Source organism: Cyanistes caeruleus, chromosome 3 (genome assembly GCF_971803275.1).
Source record: "Cyanistes caeruleus chromosome 3, bCyaCae1.hap1.1, whole genome shotgun sequence".
Classification (NCBI taxonomy): Eukaryota; Metazoa; Chordata; class Aves; order Passeriformes; family Paridae; genus Cyanistes; species Cyanistes caeruleus.
The window spans coordinates 44,392,600-44,415,396 of record NC_141703.1 but is presented as its reverse complement, the minus strand read 5'-3'; the positions used below and the strand labels follow the sequence as shown (position 1 = coordinate 44,415,396).

Below are 22,797 nucleotides of genomic sequence, written 5' to 3'. Positions count from 1 at the left end.
ATATCAGTTACCAGCTCTAAAATAAATAGGGTTTCATCAACTCTCACAGGGAGAGGAGCTTTCTCTTGCCATGCCATGGAGATTTCTTCACAAGAAACAGATCTCTCATTGCTTTTTAATTTCCACAAACAGCCCAGAAAATCTGCAATTGTGAAGTTCTGCCCATTTTCACAGCCTTCCCACAGCTGAGTTCATGGACCATGTCAGTTTATGAGGTACTATATTTAGGGATGAGCTGTTCAAAAGCAAGGGTTCTCTTCATCTATCTCTGTGATCATCTCTGAGAACAGAGGTCTTCTTCTCTCCCTGGGGGCAAAGGGTCTTCATCACTATCTTTCTCTCTGTTCAAACTTTTCATGGGATCACAGCTCCCTCAGCCTCTGTTTTGCTTCATTATGGATGCCTCTGCTCACATCTACAGTTTAAACACTCCATCCCCCCATACTTTCTCATGAATTACAGGGGATATTTTAGTGTATTGTATCCATCACCATAGCCTTACCAAAAGAACTTTCAGCCCAATACTAAGGCATCTCCTCTTTCTCCTTCCATCTGGCATTTGACTCCTTCTTTACTGACCTTGGTTTCTTCATGTTGTCCTCTATATGTCTTCACTCTGTCCTTTTATCAGAACCAGGAAAGGATCAATGTTTTGCAAGATTCGTCTGTGCAGTGAAAGAGTTAATAGCTTGCCCAGGCCTGCAGATGGTCATGGGCAGTGGCTGAAGCAGTCATGGTGTTGGATTTCAGGCCGAGCTGGGGGCTGTGCCAAGATCTCAGGCAGCCCAGCCAGAACAGGAATGGTGGAGGCCGTTCTGGCTGTACGGCTGGTCTCTGGCCCCTGCTTCCTTCAATTTCAGCTGCAGGCTGATGGTGTCCCTTTGCTCTGCCTGGAAGCTACTGGGGTCTGGCTGGGCATGGTGGAGGGGGCCTGGCCCGGCCCAGAACCTCTCCTAGGGCCCAGCAGACCCCTGCTCATGGGGGCTGATGGTGGGGCAGGGCTTAGTGTCAGCGAGATGTCAGCAGCTGCAGCCTGGCCCAGCCTCGGCCAGGGCCCCATGGCCTCCTGTCCCCTGCTCGGGAGCCACTAGGGTCTGGCCCAGCCCTGCCAGACCATGCAGGCCACAACAGAGCAGGGCCAGCCCCACTGCCGTCCAGTTACCTCTTCAAAGCTGTAAGCAAGAAAGATTTCCCAGGCTTGCCATCTTTTAAATGTGGATTTCACAGAGGCGGATCCAGCTTATAAAGGGTTTAATAGGTTGTCAGTTGTCAGAGCTAGCCAGCTATTGGTTTTTGCCAGCAACAGAGGAAGATCTTACTAGCTTCTTTCAGAAAGATCATTTCCGTGGGTGGCTTCTTCCCTCCTCACCAAATATCAACTAACGCAAAACCAGCGCAGATCACCATCACATAAAACTGAAGACAGAGAAGGAATATTGGTCATGTAAGTAATTCTTCTGAAGATCAATTTATGCATATGCAGTGACGTTGTTTCATCACTGGAAAATAGATAGTAGTGAGTCAATGGTTTTGGTAGGAAATAAAATCTATTGTTGCATAGACATAGCTGTTCCACAAAGTTAAGGAAGGGAACACATAATTTCCCTGTGAGGCTTTCAATTCTAGTCACATAAGCAGTAAATAAAAATGTCCTCTATTTTCTGCCCAGTACGGTTGTTTCTAGAAATGACAGGCTTGCAACTCCCTCTCTTTTGTCCGTCTCCCCTACCACTACATTAGTGTGTGTGAGTGGGGAGGCTGCAAACTGCAAACTGCAGACTGATCTTTCTTTTCTAGCAAATGCAAATGTCATTAATTTCTGTGTTTCAGATCCTTATTCTTTCTACATTCCTGGTCTAATTTCAGCAAAGATAGACTTATGTTTAATACGTACAAGATCAAAACAAAAGAATTAATTACAAAATATTTCAAACTATTTTAACACTTCAGTTCCTATTTAATTGAACTTTCAATGTGTGTTCAGTGTTATTATGACAATTAATCAAAGCAACTAGAAAAAAATAGATTAATTAGAAGTACTCTGTTTTGATACAAACACTCTAAAATTAGAAGATATTTAGACTAGATTTTTTTTATATATATATTTCAGTATCTTTATAGAAGACACACAGAAGAGAACACATAAAGAAAGCGAATTTCATGGAAATTTTATTAAAAAGTAAAGATGGATATTTTTATTATGAAACTGAAAAACTTTCCCCTTGGAAAATCTGGAATTACTCTTAATTTATAGTTTTATTTTCTAACTGAATAAAATGCAAATATGAGATTTTGTTTCAGTCTATTCAGCATATGTTCCTTTCTCTTTAAAATTTTCTGTATTATTTTCATATAATCACAGGATAGCTGAAGTTCAAAGGGATCTCTTTAGCTCACATAGGAGAACTAATGCAGATTGCCAAGAATTGGGTTTTGATGTCTTATGGGTGAAGACTTCAAAACGTTTCTGGATAATGTATTCCAATTGTTGGTTACCCTCACATAAAGAGAAGTTCTTTATTTTATTTTAACATGGTGGCATGTGCATCAATTTGAGCCCATTTCCTCTTTGTTTATCATTAGATTCTACTGGATAGAGTCTGGTTACATATTTGTTAGTCCCTGAAGGAAGGTCATTACGCATATTTACAAAATTCTCCCTGAACAATCTCTTCTCTCAGTTAAATAGTCACAGATGTCTCAGCCTTTTCTTATATGAGAGATGCTCCCTTGTGGCACTTTGCTGGACCTATTCTGGTACATCCATGGATGATTTGTTGTACATTTGCATCATCGTAGAATCAAAGAGACAGAGAATGGCTTGGGTTGGAAGAAACCTTAAAGATCATACAGTTCTATTCTTGGACAGGGTTGTCTTCAACTAGATGAGGTTGCTCAAAGTCCCATCCAACCCGGCCTTCAGCACCTCCAGTGATGGATCATCCACAGCTTCTCTGGGCAACCTGCTCCATCTTTGTGATGTCTAATCTAAACATAGTTTCAGTTTAAATACTCTAGCAAAATAATCATATAGCAATGTTGCATCATTCTGTGACTTTTAATGCTTTTTGCTGTTTTAGATAGGCTTTGATGTTACTGATCTCCATTAATTTATAATACAGTTCTAGAAAGAATATCCAATAAATAAGATATATTTTTAGCACTAACATGCAAAAGACAAATTTCATTTTACCTTTTTGATGAAAACTGCTGAAAGAATGGCTTGAATAAGAAAACCTTTACTGACACAAGAGGTATAAAAATGTTAGTGAAATGACGTTGGTTTGGGTTTTTTTAATAATGAAGAGAATTAAAATTTTGTAAAATTCTCAAAAGTCAGAGTGTTTTCTTGCTTTTGGGGCATTAGAAGAGTTTCTTTTTCTAGAAAAATAAGGTTATGTCACTTGATTTTATTCCTTCTGTCAATAAAATTTAGCAGTAATGTAGAACTATTCTGACTGCAAAGACTGTCACTTCATTTTTTCATTCATACACATATGAAAAGAACTAGTTTTTGATAATATTAATTAGGTTTCTACTTGACCCTAAGTTAGATACCTCCATATATCCTAGGAGATGGCAAAAATAGTCACAGCAGGGGAACTTAGCTCTCAAATGTTAGTAGCTGAAGGGCTTTGCTTCCTGTTCTACAACAGAGGCTTTAAGGGTTTATTAGATAAAAGCAGCAAGACCATGCTGTTAACAGTATGAACAAGCAGCTGACAAGTGAACAAATTACAGGCCCTCCTGCATTTAGACTTCATATTTTTTTCTCCTGTTTTTTTTTTCTTTTGAATATCTCCTTTCTCTAGCTGTTTCTGAACAAACAATCTCAGTAAGAGCATCTCAAGACATTAAAATATTTCTTTCAAAGGAATATTTTTCTTTTCAGAAAAAGTAAGCTGAATCTCTTTTTTTTTTTTTTTTTTTTCCCCAGGAGCTTAGGGGCTCTACTTTCTAATTAGAAGGCTTCTTCTATTTTTGGTTTAGACATTTGAACTCAATGTAATTTCCATAACTGAAGACTTTTTCTCAATGTATGAACACCTGCTAACTGTGTGTATGGCATTTCTATGCAGAAAGAGATTTGTCAAAGGAATCACAGCATGGTCAGTGGATAGTCAAGAAAGTAGACAGTTTTGATGATTTTAGTTTGTTAAGAAACAGATATCACCTGACTAGTTAGCATTTTAGGATGCTAGTTTATATTACGAGAATAACATAAGTATCTAAAAGGAAGATGATAGAGGTAGAAATGGCTGTTACAAGGAAATATTCTTATGACAAATATTTGAAATCAATTCATATTTCATTAATAAAATTACAAGTCACATACAGATCACTAATTATAATTAATTTATGTAACAGCAGCACAGCACAAATTTACTTTAAATGTAAGACACTTAACTCTTCTAAAATATAGGTAGTCTTAGCCATGGCTTTTCTTTTAATGAAGCATTAGAGATTAACGAATTAAATAAAGATACTAATTGAGTAATAGACTGAGCAAATTAAATTGGGTTATTGTTGCAAATAAGCTAATGCTAAGTTTATCAATGTTGCTGAGAAAGATACTCAGAAATATGAACTTGCATTGACATAGTTAAACAGCAGTTGTCAAATAAGTGTGCAAACGCTCTGAAAGAGATTTCATTGTCATATTTGGGTTTTTTTCAGTCTTGCCTCTCTTGTGACTAGGCCTTCTGTTAATTAAAATCCCATTTAGTTTTCTCTATTGTGTGTTTCCTATATAGCTAAAACTAATCAGGCTAAGGTCAGTTTCTTAATAGCTTCTAAAAATGAGGTTGAATGAACATGATATTTCATAATCTTAATCTGCAAAAACTTCTCATTACAAAGATCTTCCTGAGCTAATTTTTTATGAGTTGTTCTCTTTGGTAATTATCTTAACATCTAAATACCTTTAGACCTCATTAAGGAACACTCCCTAGTACTTATGCAGATATGTAACACTTGACTTTCCTTTGATTTAATGAATCTCAGACTAATAGAATTATTGAAATTTCTTTTTGAATATTAGCTTGTAAGATTTGGTTGTTCTTCATAAATATTTGTAGTAGTTAGTTTTATCTTCAGTTTTCTTCTGATAGCATCATCTCTACTGCTTTTTCATCACATCAGAGAACATTTCTGTGATTACTGCTTCATGCTAACTGATTTCTTTTACTGGGTTATATCAAGGGACACAATGTTATTGTCTTCATTGTTATCTTTCCCTTTTTTTTGCATTTGGTGCCTTCCCATCCTATTTTTATTTATTTAGGTGTTAAATGTGTGCAGATACATTCATTAACTATTATTAAAGGCTTTTTTTTTTTTTTTCAGTTAATTTGTTCATTTTTCCCTATATCCTGATCTCCATTGTATATTCATTGACCCAAATAAATGTCTACAGCTATTCAGTATCCAGGTTCCAAACTGAGAGACACTAGAGCATCCAAAAGTAAATGAAAATAAAGTTCAAACCAAAAACTGTAGGAAGTTGCTTCTTTTTCTTTTGTAATGTGAGATCACTGTAAGTCCTGCAGAATATCTCAAAATATAAACATTAAGGTATAGCAGAAGGTACTATGGCTAAGCAGCTAGGAAACTATTTTGTCAGCTTCATAAGATATAAATACTTTAAACTCATTATTTCAGTATCTATATTCATAGATAGATGAATAATCATAGATTCATTGCTACAGAAAACATTACTTAGGAAAATATTTTTAAGACAAAAACAGTAAACACAGTCAGGGACATAGTTTGGTAAGAGTTTTACAAGAATGAAGGTGGGACTAGGAAGCAGAACAGATGTGCAGATTTTTAAGGATGTCTTCCAGAAAGCACAAGAGTTGGCAATCCCCAGAATCAAGAAATCGGGAGAGGAAGACAAGAGACTGGCTCAGCTGATTTGGGAATTGTTGGTTACACTAAAGGGAAAGAAACTAATGTGCAGGCAGAGGAAACAAGGATAAACACCTTCCAAAGGTTATAGAGATGAAGTACAGTTGTGTAGGGATGGGGTACGGAAGGCCAAGGTGAAGCTGGAATTGAGCTTTGCAAGGGATTCAAAGAATAACAAGAGGGTTTCCACAAGCATGGTTACCAGAAAATGAAGATCAATGGAGGTGTATCCCCCGATGAAAAATTCTGGAAAACTGGTGACAACAGATGAGGAGAAGGCTGAGGTACCCAGCATCTTCTTTGTCTTTAGTGGCAACCTCTCTTCCAACACCTCTCAAGTGGATGGACAGTAGCATGGGAATTGCAGGAGCAAAGTTCTTTCCACAGGAGGAAAAAAAGTGACAGGAGGAAGATCAGGCTTGTGAACACCTGAGTAACCTGAAATGTACATAAGTCTGTGATGAAATGAGATGCATCCCAGAGCCCGCTGGGAATTGGCTGATGTTGTTGTCAATCCCCTTGCCCTGATAATTTGAAGTCATGGTAGAAAGGTGAGGTCCCAGATGATTAGAAACGGGGAAACACTGTGCCCATCTTTATAAAGGGTAGAAAGGAGGACCCTGGGAAATACCCAACTGCCTCACCTCTGTGCCTTAAGATCATGGAAAAGTCTTACCAAAGAGATATTGTATACCAATACAAAGTCATATCCACCAATAACAAGTTAAGAGAAAGGAGGGGAGCAGACATTTATTATTAAGGCATTTGTCTTGAGAAATGACTTCATGTACTGAGGCCCTACTTTCCAGGAAATGGCTGGATGTTGTCTTGCAATGGGAAGTAGAGAATAAATGTTAGTATCTTTTAGGGTTTTTTTTCCCATATGTAGCCTTAGTGTTTATGTATTTAACCATCTTTATCTCAATTCATGTTTGTTTTTTTTTTCTTCCCCAAGCATGCTGAAGAATGAAAGAGCTGCTTGGTAGGCACCTGTTAGCCAATCAAACTCAGGCAAGCACATTTAGTGAGCTTTTATTTAATGCAGAGTGCCTTTGACCTCTTCCTGAGACATCTGTCAGCCTACCCAGACCTCTGTGCTACATGGGAGTTCTGGGGCATGTTCAAAAACCCATCTTTGATTTTCTCCCTGAAAGTGTTCCACCAGCTCAGGTGTTATCCATGTTCTTAGTGTTAATGCTACCCATACCTTCACCACCCATGAAAATATCAGCTAAAATTTTCCACCAGAATTTGAGCTTTGAGCAGACATCAGAAACTGAAAATTGTAGCTGGTATAAATAAACTTTGAAGTGCTATATATTTGAGAACAAGGTGCTATTATAAGTGTGTTAAAAAATTGAAATGGTGATCTTTCTCAGTAATATATATAGAGAAATCCATATTTTTATATTCTTCTTCAATAATTTCAAGTACATTTTAATTTACAAAAGAAAATTTCCAAGCTTTTTAGCAGATAAATGGATGAATCTGGTAACAGGTTTTTTTTTCAATTGGTTTATTTGAAAATAAGCAAGTGTTTTTCTAAAGCTGCTCATTTTACAGTAGAGTGCCTGCTTTTTGTCTCTGGCTTTGTCTTATCATGCTGGTAAAAAAGAAAACAAAATTTAAAAAATTAATGCCAAAAAATAATTAAATATTACTAGAAATCAGGCATTCAATGTCATCAAAACTGTCGTATATTGATACTCGCAAGCTGTTAACAATTCCAGCCTCAGACAATTGAATGCATTTTTTGGTGGTATTTCTCTTAGCTAGATTTCATATTCTTTAAACTTTGGGGTAGAAGAAAACCACCTGTGTGTGTCAACATGCAAGTTGAAGTGACTTCATAAGGACAACCACAAAAGTGGTTCAATTTCTTTGTTCCTCTAGTGGGGTAAAGAAATTATAAGGGGAGATGAATACTCCTTTCTCAGGGAGTGAGATCAATTTCACTTCCTGGCAGTTTCTAAATTGTGTTTGCCAATTGTGACTGAAATTATGGAGACAGATGATCGTTGGTCTCAACCTTTCATTATTCCAAGGCCACTGAGTGAAGTTGTGCACTGCTTTTAGGCTTTTCTGCTTTGTTTCAATTTACAGGATCTCAAGTTTCATTTCTCAAAGACTGGAAGGGAGAAAAGTGTTTCTGAAATCTTTTGTATACACAGGGTTATCACACTAGAGATCTTGGTTTTCTCTTGTATCTTCCTTTTTATTCTGTTTCTTTTGAAAGTAAAATAATAAATGTTCTATGGAACATAGATGCAACATATGATCAGAAGGAACATCCATCCTTTTCATAGACTGAAACCTGATATTTCATTGTCTTTACTAAATGATTCATGCAAAGCATGTATACTATTAACTGTAACAGACTGGACCTAAGTTGCGTTACTTCTATTTGTGCTTCCTTTTTAGTGAGATCAGTTTAAATTTTAAAAAGTTCTCAGAAAATGAAATTTTCTCTAATACAATGTTGAATTTTAAATTTAGATTTTTATTCTATAAATGGCCTTAATAAGATAAACATATATGATTCTCTCCTATAGAGTTCTTTATAAAGGACAGTCATATAGTCCTACACAGACAGGTAGAAAAAAATCTCAAATTATTAAGCCCCTCATCAAATATAAAAAACTTTTTGTTAGAGTGTTTCCCCTTGAAGGGGATATGTAGAAAAGCTGTAACAACATTAAAAAAGACATGCATAACTAAATAAACCCAACACAGTCAACACAAGGCAGTTGCTACCATTCTCAGGGGACAAAATAAAAGGAAAAAAATTAATTATAAAGAATCTTTATTTTTATTTTTATTTTTTAGCAATGGGAATAGACACTAAGGTCATTATTCTTAGGCAGCTAGAAATTTTCACTAGCTTTTGACCTTGTAAGCAGTGTATACTTCAGTTTTAATTTGCACCAGAAAAGCTTAAGAGGCATCCCAAGTATGGAAAGATTAAGTTACTCTTCCACTTTCTAAATGAGACTTAGGCTTGCTTAATCATCAAATAGAGAGGACTAAAATAGCTGCCCAAGCTAAACAGGAAGTTTGTGATGATGAATTCTGGCCACCTCATCCAAACTTTTAGCCTGGAAGACAGCAGAGTGGGTCTATGATAGGTATTACTGTAAAACACTACTAATTAATTCACAAGAAATTAGCTCAATTATTGCACAGAAGTATTCAAGTATTGATTTTTTTTTTAATACACTCTTTAAATAGCAAACAAATTTTATTTGTAAATAGTAGTTTACTAGTAATTTAGTGATTTTTAATTAGTTTTTTAACTGCCACTGCATACTCCAGATCTTAAAAGAAATGAGGAGCTATTATGTTAATGGAGAAATATGTAATTGTCCCAGAAAAAAATACCATAAGAATGTCTGCAGATATTATATAAGGTTAGTTTGTTTGCAAGCTATTGTTAGTATTCTTTAAATTCAGATAATCACTTTCAAAAATCAAAATTATGGAAAAAAAAAATAACACTTCACAGAGTTAAGTGCATTGACTTAAATCCCAGCTCATCAAAATGAGAAGACAGCTTTAGCCATATACAGCCCTATAAGGAAGCCTATCAGAGAGGGACTAATGGCCAAATCTACTCAGTCTACAGTGCAGATTTGAAAAGCTTGGCTTGCTGCTAGCAGCAGGAGCAATAGTGCTTGGGCTGTTAGGTGGTGCTGGAAAAGAAAGGCGCAGAGAAAGACAGTAAGAACTGCCAATCATCTGCTGTTTATCCCACTTTTCTTTTTATTGTCTGAATTTTAGATTCCTCATCACTATTGCAAGCTTGATTCTAGTCTCCTTTTTTGGGACACCTACTGATACATGTAGGGTTATATATAGACATTATTTTTCTTGTTTGAGTACTTTTTGTGTAGTTTTTTGTAGTATTTTTTGTACTTTTCTGTAATTTTGTTCATTGGGAGTTTTTTTTTTTTTGTTTGGTTGTTTTTTGTTTCTTTTCCTGGTTTGTTGGGTTTTTTTATTATTATCTCTCACTGCTGAGAAGCCTTGTTCTTACTGTCTTGCAGAGAATTTGTCTGTTGCAGAGATGAGACAATCTGTCTTATGGCTAACAGTCCCAAAAGAATATGGTGGTTGTAGAAAATAATGAGCATGAAGGAAGAAGCATATAAACAATCCTACTCCCTGCAAATGTGTCCTGAGTCATCCCTTCGTGGGACAGCCAGTGAACAAAGCAGAACACCAAGGAGACATAAGGAAGTCTTGGAGATTTGTGTTTTTCACGTGTTCCTCAGGAGATATTTTTGTAAGTTATAAATGAGGGGTAACTTTTGCTCATCTGAGAACAAAAAATTATAGAAAATGAATTAACAAGAGTCTGTGGTGAGATATATTGGAGGTCATGAAAAAAATTAAGTGAATATAATTTGCTTGTCATTGCTGGGAAGAAAAGAGAAAATTAATTTTTAAATGTTTCCAAGTTTCATCTCTGTTCGCAGCTGTGTTCAGTATTTTGAATCAAGATGACTGTACTAATAATACAAATAATGATCATCTCTCACTTTTTAGAAAAGAATTTCATATACTTTATGTAATTAAGGTGTCTCTTTCACCAAGATAAGTTTAAAATAAAAAAATATTCATTTGGCATTTTCCAGGTTGTGTGTTATTTATATGTTCTACAGTTTTTACTTCCAATCTCAAAATTCTACTAAAATAAAAATGGAAATAGAAGTGTATAAATTCCCATTTACACCAGTTATCTATTTAACTGATTTGTCAATGCTGAGATGGCATTCTTATTTCTGTTATATTTATATAAATTTAAAGATGTTTTCATTCTGTCAGGCAATGTAACAAGTCCACAGCTTATATAAAGGAATTGGCCCAAAAGGTATACTCCACCTTAATAGCTGCTGATATATTTTATTAGAAGGACTGAAATACATTTATTCTGAAGTTAAAGAAGATGATGATAAATCACAATGGAAGAAAATACGCCCCCTTTGTATTGTTTTTAATAAACTTTACTTCATTGTCTGATTAATTAATTTTAAATCCTCAAATGGATACTAAATTCAAGTGAACTTTATTTAAGAATTATTCATTCATTTTTTTTGATGAGCACTATGTATGTGAAAATAAAGTCTCTCCTGAGGAGCTTTATTATCAGATAGAATTAGATCGCAAATGTGTAGTTGAAAAATCTTAATTTATAACATAAAGTAGTTTTTAAGGTGTACTAGCACATAGACAGGCTGTATAAAAACTTTAGGAACAATAGTTGTCTTTTTCCTTGCATAATTATCCAATCCAATTTGTTAAGCTCTTGTTGCAACACAAAGCAGATACTTTATTCAAGCATCCTCTTGCTTCTGATACCTGATTCTTGCTTTACCTCAAGAAGACTCTTCTAGCTTTCTCCCTTCTTATAATCACATGTAAATTGTTCTAGGACAAAGGTTCAGTCAGCTTAAAGAATAGTTTCACCTGAGAGGTTTTCAGTCAGTGCTTTTAAATATATTTTAATGAAGATGTGAAATATCCAGAGATGAATTCAAATGGAAACATGTCATCAGTAGCTCTGGTTTGAGTTAGAGCTGAGCAGGTATTCATGGGAACATCAGCTGCCACATCTTCAGCACTGCTTCTGATGGTTACAGATTACTTTTGGTCTTTTCAATGGTTCCCTTAGAAATTCATGCTGTGGTCAGCTAAAAGAACCAAATCAATCCATAAAACAAACAAACAAAGTGCCACAGCTTTCAAGACATCCACCTTTGTGAAACTCTTTTCCCAGTTTCACAAACGAGGTTTGCTTTTATTTTTTTTTTCTTTTTCTTCATATGACAGTAGCAATAAAATTTTCTGTGATGAAAATTTTTGAATCATTAAAATGAAAACTAATATTGCTCTGGAAAATGTTTTATGGACCCTGGCAATTTTCAGAATGAAGATAAACAAATATATAGGCTTTGAGGAATTTTACTGGAAGAAATCTAACCATCTTATCTACCTTCAGTGTTAGGAAGTAGGTAAACTCAATTTTCCATGGTTATATTCTGGATTAGGTTCTTACAGGGAGATATATAATTGCACATAGTTACATAACCCCTAAATGCACAAAATACAAGGCACAAAATCATTGATGCTCTGTGGATTTACACTTAAGACTTCAGGACAAAAATAAATAATATCAGGATATAATGGGATATATTTTTTCCAGATACCTTTTTTTAAGTGTGACTTTTATTAACACACAAAGCAAACTTTGCAGTAATTTCCCTTCTGTTTCTTTGATTTTTTTAATTGTAAAAATAAAAAATTCAATGTTTATGATAGCTATGTTATATTTAGTCTTTATATTTGCTTGCTTTTTAAAAACTAATAGCAAAGTCAATATTTCAGTATAACCTTCTATACACACATACCTCTGTACTTGAAATATCTGAGATGATATGAACAATAAACAGAATTATGTTTAGTGCATTAATAGACAAAACAAAATTTTTAAAAAATCCAAACAATTTTAGGGCACAATTTATTTTAGGGATTCAACGTTCTGAATATGCCCATTTTAGGAACTGTGAGGTATCTCATACAGTCTCCAGATGCACTCCAGATTGTGTGTCTCTGAGGTCCCTTTTTTATACTTACCAGTCCTCCCTGTATCTTCACACTCTAAGTAAGATAATGTAGTCCAACTCTGAACTAGATATTTTGCAGTTATTTTAATTCATAACTACATAGGTTTTGGAGGTACCTCATTGGGATGGTGAGCATACTAATGCTCAGCCTGAAGAGTGGATAACCTTAATAACTGTTATCTGAAATAACCAATGAACAGTTGCTTTGTACTTGCAGCTTGAACATATTCTACTTGCTTATATCTCGTTGTGTTTGGCTAAAGATGTTCCAATTCACCTAAGAATGGCCTGTAACAAAACACGATGCCTTCTCAGAAACCATAGGATATTAATTTTGGCATCAATCTACCTCTGTAAACGAGTGCAGCTATCCCATGAGTCCTGCAGTGCCTGCCAGTGCTTTGTGGGTGTTCCAGACAGCAAATAAAATATCAGTAAAAAAAAAAAATCACTAAAACATCTACATTTTAAGAATAAAATCCTACCTTAAATTCTGTATCTGGGCCACTAATTCTGACATACTTTTGCCTTCGAATGAAGAAGTTATCAGTAATGTATTACTCACCTTCTCTTAAAGGGAGTTATATAAAAGAGAGAAGAAGAATCACCCTTTTATCATTATCTGATTAATTACTTTCCAACATGTGCATCTCTGTGAAGCCACCTGAAGAGGTCTAGCTCAGGCTTAGACATCTAATTAACTATACAGTAATGTTTTGCAAGACCATTATGATTTCATATCCATAATTCTATTGTTATAATTACAAATATAAACATTTTAGTAAAAGTAATAAACATGAAAAAGAAGAAATATGTTATGTGGCATTTCTTCCTTAAAAGAAGAGAAAATTCTTTTAATGATTTAACAAATGCACTTTTAATTTGTCAGTTGTTAGTAAACATGATAAAAATCTTTAGAACCTTATCTGGTAGAATTATTAAATTTTCTCATGTACAAAATTCCCAAACTATTTCTAATAGTCCCTGCCATGACAAGGGTATTGAATAATCTTTACAGTTGCTTCCAACCTAGACCATTCTGATTCTATTATTCCTTTACTGAATTCCTCCAGTTCTGAATTTGCTGTAATACTGTCTCTTTAGGAGTTTCAGATCTCATTAGAAATCGTTAGACGCTTGAGAGATGTTAACATCTCACAAACACTATAAACAATGCCTTTTCAACCTTGATTGAAGTTTTTGTGTTCCCTGATTAATGTTTGTGCGCTGAGATAGATTAAGAATATAAAAGGGAGAAAAACATTGGAATATATGACCTTTATAAACAAGTTGTTTCAAAATGTTTTGCAACAATGAGTAAAACTTCTTTCCTTTTTTCTTTTCAGTAAAAATAAGTAAATATCCAAGTAATCCTCACTGATAGATAAGACAACATGAAATGAAGGTTAACTTTTAATGAATAATATTTTGTAAAAAAAATTGTACATGTCATTGAAATATACTAGCATTAAACTTTACCTCCAAAAAAGTGGTATAAGTTTTAAAATTTTAGCAAGCAATCCTAAATATTTTTCTGCCGTTCATAATGTTGATCTTGACCCATTGAAGGGATTTGGCTTGGATCAAACTTAGCCTCTTTACCAGGAAGAAAACACCACCATCCCTTCAACACAACAGAAGAACTGGACATTAAATAAAGACAAATTCTGCAATGGTCTTACTATGTTATAGCTGTAGGCAAATTTCAACACGTTGCCGGATGGTAGATGGCCTCTGGAGACAAGATCTTTAGCTTAAGAAATAATCAAGTTTATATGCTCACCTAGCCAGAGCACAGTACTTAGTCTAGCAGCTGGATGTGCTTGGGTTTTTGGTTTTTTTTTCAAAGCATTGCAAAAAAATGCTGATAGCTTCACTGAATGCTGAAAAACATGTGTTGTGTTTGCATTGCTGTGCCCTCAGGTAATGTGAAAGGACATGCAAACCCAGCTGCACAGCCTGAAGCTGGCCTCCGGCATGAGCTGTTAGAACTGTGACCTCTGTATGGCAGGAAATCCCACCAGCAAAAAGCGTTAGTGGAAGCAAGAGAGGGAGGGAGCACTTTGAGTCAATGTTAGAGATTATTTTAAAAGATCTGTTTAAGCTTCTAAACAGACCATATTGTAGAAAAGATGTGAGCTAGCTAAGACCTGGGTAAATGAAAAAGGTTTTTATACTGACTGCCAAAGGTAACATGCTGGTAATCAATACCCAGGAGGAAAGACAGCTCAGAAATGGAAAGGTGTGTTGCAGTTGTCAGAGACAAATGTAGTCTTCATCACTATATAGCAGAGGGTGAATGGGCTTGAAACAAAGAGGGAGAGGAATTCTAAATTGTAGTTAAAATTTCCAACTACTTTATGCTTATCCCTAGACAGAATATTCTGGACATAAAAAGACTTCAAGGTAAAAAAATATGTGAGAAGATTAAAATATTTCTTGAATTCTCTAAAAGTATAGGGTTCTGCTACAACATCATAAAACACTGGGAAAAAAATATCCATGTTTTTTTCAATTACCTATAAATATAGTTCTTTTTGTTAGAAATCATCTGACATCTCATACCTAGTGCTTCTTCCAATTCATCGAATATATTTCTTATCTGGTTCATCCACACACCCTTTCCCTGTGGACAGCATAGGAGTTGCATTTGCTTAGTAAGAAAAAAGAGCTAAGGATTTATACTGAGCTTATGTCAGCTATCATATTTCTACACTGCATATGATAAGAGATGATTGACAGAAATGATTCTGTAGTATCCTTTGTTATGTCACCAAGAAAAAGAGAAAAGCAATTGTTTAATAAATCTGCACTTCCCCCATGCAAAATACCGTGAGATGGATGATAGATGGTGGCAGGTTCTTCCAACAAGTCTCACAAGACATTTGGAGGCAGAATGTTGCCTGGGATACATTGCATTCTTACACTGCAGTCTGTTGACCTATGACATTTAGACAAGTTGAGGTTTTGCCCTTACAATTTAATGTATGTTTACAATATCTTTGAAAATTAACTACCCTTAAATATATCAAACATTTTCTCTGAAATTTAAATTGCAATTCAAATGTTTACAACTTATAGCCAGCAATTTAACGTGCTTATTCTGACTATAAATATTAAAATGATTTTATATACCTACTTTATTTTTTTTCCCATTTCTCACTCTTTTTTTCTCTCTTTCTGTTCTATGGTTTAGTGGGGATTTCTTTCTGTAGAATTTCAATACTGTCAAGTGCCATAACAAATAAATTTTAAAAAGAAAATCCATGTATAATCACCTCACTTAGAAAAACAAAGTAAAACTTTAGAGTTATAAATGAAATATCACATTCTCACTACCTATTTTAAAATAACACAAATGCTCTCATTCTGTGGTCCTTAGCAGTTATAAAATGAATAAATGAGACTCAAGCTTTCACTTTTTCATGATTTTTAACATAGAATAAATAGCATGTTCATGTAATTTAAATACAGAAGTCACTAAATATCTCAAAATCACATTTTATTCTCCATTATTCTATTCTTTTCTGAAAAAATAGTACAATCTTAGTATTTCTTTATTTATGGATATTTCCCCAAATTTTCACATGTTTTAGGAAGACACCATGCCATGCTATATTTTTGATTCATAATTTTGACTTGCATGGCCTAATTAAACAGTTCAAATTAGCCTAAATTAGTTAATTTAAGACCTAATTTAATTCAAACATATTACAGCATTAATGAAAAGACAAACACCTTTAGACAGTGATTCAGAAGTGTTAAGCAGTACTTCAGCTCTAATTCAGCTCTAAATTACCCTTCAGTTATCAATTATTGCACTCATAGCTTAGTTCCCATTTTCTACTTCCTACTTCCTAGTTCAGGCATTTCAAGGAATGTAAATTCAGAGATATTAGTGCTATAGTTTATAGCCATTGTACGTCAATGCATCTGGGTTTATTTTCTATGGAAACCAAAATATCAGAGGCAAGTGGAATGCTTAAGTCTCACTTAATATGAAGCTGTGAGCTGCTCCATTCCTGAAACAAAGAGGTTTCCAAGCCATATTTAAATACATTTATTTTTAGGTTGTTTGGGCTTTGAATACTCCTGAATGTAGCCATTAATATTCATAGAAATGAAAATATGATTGTCAGATGTGTCATAATTTTATGCATAAACATATATATATAAGTTTTCTAGGATTGTGACAATTGGCCAATACAGTTATTAAATTTACACAAACATTGAACTGTAAGTAATGTTGTAGGGGAAGAATCAGACAATACACTGATATATACTGGGAGCTCTAAGGCCTAAATAATTGCTTTCCAAAGTAAGGCATAATATATAAGGATGTTTTTTGGTGATCTCTCTGTCCTTTTCTGTTAGAATTCTATAAAACTAAAAAGATTCTTGATCTTTAATTTGAACAGGAAAGACCTTCAAACCTTTGGATCAAGAAAGTACTGCAGAAAGAGAAGACCTGGACTGCTAACAAGAAACAAAGAGTTTGTACACTTAGGATTTAGAATTAAACAAGATTCTCAATGCATGGTTATTACTTACTGAGCTAGTTCCAGTAAAAAGCTTAGTATTTCATTGTATAGAATGTCATCCTTTAATTAAAGGCCATTTAAGCCAGATTTTCTTGTAACCAAATCAGATCCTTAAAATACTTGAATAAATTATATTTTACAGTTATGTTTAACTGAAAACTGAGAAAAAAATATTGCTTTCAGTACCAACTGAAATATTCATCTGTCATTTTCTATGTTATCACATTACAGAATACTGATACCCAAACTACTGCAATGACCAAACTATTTTATTATATTTTGGCAATGGAAGCACAAATTCTTTTCTTATAAAATATAGTCTGAAATTAAATAATTAAGGTTTCTGGTTGCAAAAGAAGTACAATAAAGGAAATGAGTGAGTTGACAATTTGCTTTAGTCAATATTCTACAAAATATAATTGTGTATGACCAACTTTTAGTCAACAAAACTATTGGATTTATTTAATTTTACACTGTAGCTCTTTGTTTCATGCTGCTAGTATACCTCTGGATGCTGAAAAAATCATTTAATCACATTTGACTCTGGGGAAGAAACCTGAAGACAGAAAATTTGTGAGAAACTGCCAGAGTTTATCTAATTTCATCTTGAATTTACATACTCTAGGATTTTGTCCACTGGGTCATATTGCAAAAAAAAGCCATGAATACCAATGCATAACAGCATGCTGCACTGTAAGGGTTTTATGTTTTTTAAATAATCTACCTCTTTCAGTTTCTCCTCCTGAAGAAACAATGATTTTCACTCCTTACTGATATTTTATTGAAAGACTGAAAAGGAATAGGATCCACATTCCTTCTGGATTAAATAATCTACTAAATTTGCAATCTGATATTCAAAAGAAAAAATTAGAGCTGATCAGTTAAAGTGGGTCTTTATTATATCCCTTAAAATACCTTGATATTTTAAGGGATATGCAAGACCTCCTTAATTTCTAAGGGAATTTTGATTATGGTGCTTTCATTTTTTTTGGTTTTTCATCTGTTTATTTAAGTGGTTGGTTGGTTTTGTTTCCCTTTCACAAAAAGAAAAGGAGGAAAATAAGTAAGAATTGTTCTTACGGTATTTTTCCTGTTTTTGTTCTGTAAATTAATGGCAATATTAAATCAAAAATTTTATTGACCTATTTCTTCCCCTTTTCAATTTGATTAATATTAGAATATTTCTAAACTAAATATACTAATTCAGTAATACTTAGCTAGTACTGTGAATATAGGAAAGATAGATCAGTAGTGTCCAGAGCAAATCAGCTCCAAAATATACGAATTTTTGTGAATATGAGATTTCCTATTTTCTCTGATCTTGGAAGTGATCAACCACCCACCCACCCACAAAGAAACCTCTAAAAGTAATTGATTTTTGTTACATAGCAGCTTCGTTACTTTTTGGTTTACAGATAAGTTTTCTTCTGATTCCTGTCAGTGAGCTATATCTGTTCATTGACAAATTTGAACCCTCATCTTATGTTTAATTATCTAATTTTCCTTACATTTCTCTCTATGAAATTGAAAGCTTACAATAAAAGATCACTCATATCCACAATTGAAAGTTAAAATTATGTATTGAACAATTTGTTATCTGTCTGATTTCATTAGACATTTCATTCTTGCTTTTGTTCCTCAGACAAACATATTTGACAACAGTGTGAAACTCAGAATTAGTAGTGAGAAGTTTTGACTTAGAGAAGATTTAAATTTGTTTATTTTAGAGGTGTGAGAAATTATTGTCTGACAGAAAATTCAATTTGATGCTTCAGGACTTCAGAATGTATCTGTAAGATACACTTTTTATTTTGAAATTTCTCAGTGGTAGTAATATTGGAAGATGAAAATTAAAATTTAAATGACACAGCAAAAATAAAAGGTAAGGTATTTTATTCATACTAAATAGACAACACTGCCACTCCTTTTACAAGATATAGTTCCTTTTCCATCTTTTCTGGTCAGTTTCACAAGCCAAAAAACCCCCAGTGGATACAGATATATGGCTTAACCTTTCTGTCTCATTTCCTACAAGGAGACTCATTGCCTTTGCCCTTTCTCAGAAAGATATAAGGTTATAAGACCAAAATATTTTTATTAACAGGAATTGTTTTCCAAAAAAATTACTTTTTTTTCTTTAATTAATCATAAATTAATCTAATGTGGGATTTGAAGGCTGCCTAAGTTTTGATCAACCTCATTTTCCCTCTGAACTCTACAAAATTCCTTTGCAATACAGCTTTAAAGGGGCATTAATGGATAGACATAAAAACTGATAGAGATAAAAAATACCTTTAATAAAGCGAATTATTTTATGATACTTATTTTTGAATTGGTCGTCACTGAAATAGAATATGAAAAAATACCTATGAAGTTTGTGTAGTCTGACATTTATCTTTGTGAACATGTTTATATGCTATTTGTAAGTATTGCTTTTTATACTCTGAATCAGACCACTAAAAATGTGTATTGACATAAGAAATTGTCATATCTATAGAAATAACAAAAAAGAAATGTGGATTCTTTAAAAAGGAATATTGTTTTTTTTCTTAACCTGTGTAATACACTCAATTAATTTTCCCTGCTATTATGAGAATATGAAATTCAGATATATCTAATGAAAAATGCAATTCATGCTGGTTCCTGCTCATAAATTTAGTCTCTCAGGGTTGACAACACTATAATATGGATGTTTCTTTGCAAATGTTATAAACATTAAATAAAGAAATTATCTCAATGCAAAGTTCTCCTCTCAAAGCAATTCACATCAGTGTATTGTCCTTAATATAAGGCAGAGAGGACAATATCTGTTTCAAGTAAGACGGTATCTCTGATAACAAAGGAGAAAATTCCTTTGTGAAATCAACAACACATGTTTTTAAAAATTCTGGAAATAAAATATTTGACATAATATTGCTTTTAACAAGGTCTGAAAAGTAGGACAGCTATTGGTGTGAAATTCAGGGAAAGTAATAGACACTGATAAAAGAAAAAAGCTGCAGAGAAGACAAGACACAAGGTTAGCAAACAACTGGGGTCACAGAAGTCTGTTATGATAAGAACGGAAATATGCTTTTGATACAACATTGCCTCCTCTAAGAAAATAAGTGCAGAGATATTTCCCAGCTAGGCATCTAGAAATGGTACCATTTAAGACATTTATCCATCTTGCAAAGCTGTCAGTATCCCTGTATTTCAGCAATAACTGACACCAGCCTCATCTGGCTTTTCTCTCACTACCACACACTGACCAAGGATGGAAGAATGGAAGTGCTCTACTATATTTTTCTTGCCACAGCACAGAGTGCCCAAGAAGCTGTGGGCTTGGAAACAATGGGGAAAAGCAAGTATACATTTGTTTGGGTGGGGTTTTCTTTTGTTTGTTTTTTTTAATTATTATTTTGGGTTTTGTTTGTTTGTTTGGTGGACGTGTTTTTTGTTTTATTTTAATTTTTATTTTGCTTCTTTACCTGGAGGTCGTTTGTTTGTTTGTTTGTTTGTGAAGGGCTTGGTTTTGGTTTGTTTTGTTGTGGTTTTTTGTGGATTTTACATGACTCTTCACAAGTTGTTTGACTTACTCTAGTGCACTCTCCAGAAGGTGTTGGAAGCAATGGTGAAAAAAACATTTCAAAGCCATGAATTTTTGCATGTCCAATAATCATGTACTTATATGCATTATGATATATAAAATTTGCACGATTTTGATCCCACACTACTTAACAATTCCTAATTTAAAATGTGCCTTAGCCTCAGTAATAAAAGCAATGTGCAAAATACATTTCAAATCATCAAATAGCAGTTTATCCACTGATTAGAACAGGTTCTGAACTTAACAAGATCTTACTTCATTTTAATGTTTAAAATTTGAGTCTTTTTAAGATATCTTTGACGTATCAGAGATCTCTAATAAATCAGTCTGATAAATATGATGTGTAAGGCATGGAGAAACATGGTGCTCCATCACCCTCTGAAAATATTCACTTATACTTAAAAAGTCTTTATTGCTTCAACTATTATTTACTCTCAGTATAAGTTTATGATATTTTAGTAATTTAGATTTTTTCTGCTTTGGCTTATAGGCATTGAATCTAGATATATCTGCCTGTTAGAGTGTTAACTTTACTACATTTTTGGTTCCTTGGTAAGTATGTATGATCACCAAATTCTGTAAATACTATTCTGAAAACTACAGAAATTTAAGTTCTTGCATCTTTAGAACATGTTTTTAAGTTTTTTCATGATACCAATAGTGGTTCTGTAAACACTGTTCCATTTCTTCAGCATCTGAAAATGCAGATGGCGCTTAAGGATATATTAAGAGTTTCTTCATTAAAGACTATATAATTGTGACATAAGTATTGAAATATATTAAATAAGCATACTGAAAAAGGTTATTATATGTAGAACAATCTCTCTTTTAAAAAGAGTGAACGTGTCAAAGGCTTTTATTGCCTGAGGCAGGGACCTGTAAGAGCAGACAGAAATGTCTCCTGAGTTATCCTCTTTAAAGCTGCCTTGAAGAGCGCTAACTTCACTTTTGCTTCCTTCCTGCTGCAAGAAAAATACCACATATAAGGGGAAAAAAAAATTAAAAAGTAGAATACACTTACACCACATACTTGGAACTAGTCTTGTGGACTGATTTGCAGATGTAAATCTGTAAATCTTGTGCTATCAATTAATACTGTTTAAGTTCTCTCGTATCTTGCCAAATCATACTTAAATACATGCTGCTCTCCTTGTCTTTGCTTTTATAGCTTTTCCTTCTTCCAAAGGATTCTGGCCTTTGTTTTACCTCTGTCCTACTTTGATTCCTGATACTGAGACTATTCAGATGCTTCCATTCATTTCTTTCTCTACCACCCCTTTCTCAGTGCTGGCTCTTGGCCTTCATATATTTTTTGCATTTTTATCACAGCCTTTCTCACTCCATCTTTCCCCTTTCACTATGGAGTGGGAGTGTCTTATTCTCCATTTGTCCGTAAAATGGTAAGAAAATACGGATACTCATTACATTGTGTTTCTTAGCAAAGCAGTTATTTTAAAGTGGATGTTAAGGACCATCCTCAGATCTCAAACATATTCTGATAATTTAAATATTGAGTTTTGAGGTAATTGCCACTGAATACTTGAATTTCATTATATATCATATAATTCATGGCCTCAGCAAGTCAAATCATAGTGGTAGGAATTTGACAGGGATGAGAAAAATTGTTTGAGAATCCAGATTTTTAAGGTGCATGAGAAAAATAATGATCTAAAATTACTGCAGAGTCTTTCCTGTCTATCTATAGTTCTCATAGTCTTTGAGAAGAATTAAACTATCTTCTCTTGACAGTGTAAAGGAGGTTACAGTCTACTGTGCTCTGTTGTCTAAAGAATAAACTGGAAATAATGTATAGCACTGGAAACTCAGTCATGATATTATGGTGAGTTTAAATAAATATGAACTCGATTTCTATATTTTATTAAATTTCTTTTACCTATTATACTGCATGTCAAAGAATGTCTAACATCCACCTCTATTTTATTTCAATAGACTCCTTTTTAATAGACACATAAACATAAATAGGTACACAAATAAAAGCCTCGTGTTCCACATCCCACAAATTGTTTTAAATAGAAATTTTAGATAAGATTCAATTAACTTATATGGAATTAAAATGACCTGTCCAAAGGAGAAAGAATGTGAATTGTTTTACAATCAATATGTGAAGACACCC

The 22,797-nt window shown here is 33.8% G+C and overlaps 1 long non-coding RNA gene across 1 annotated transcript; it reads left to right on the top strand.

The window, feature by feature from the left end:
- The first annotated feature begins 677 nt into the window (after positions 1–677).
- Positions 678–19,817, top strand: LOC111926199 (uncharacterized). The gene is made up of 3 exons (XR_002862763.2): positions 678–1,444; positions 9,954–10,192; positions 16,952–19,817. It is a non-coding gene; the product is annotated as an uncharacterized LOC111926199 (long non-coding RNA).
- The last annotated feature ends 2,980 nt before the right edge of the window (positions 19,818–22,797 follow it).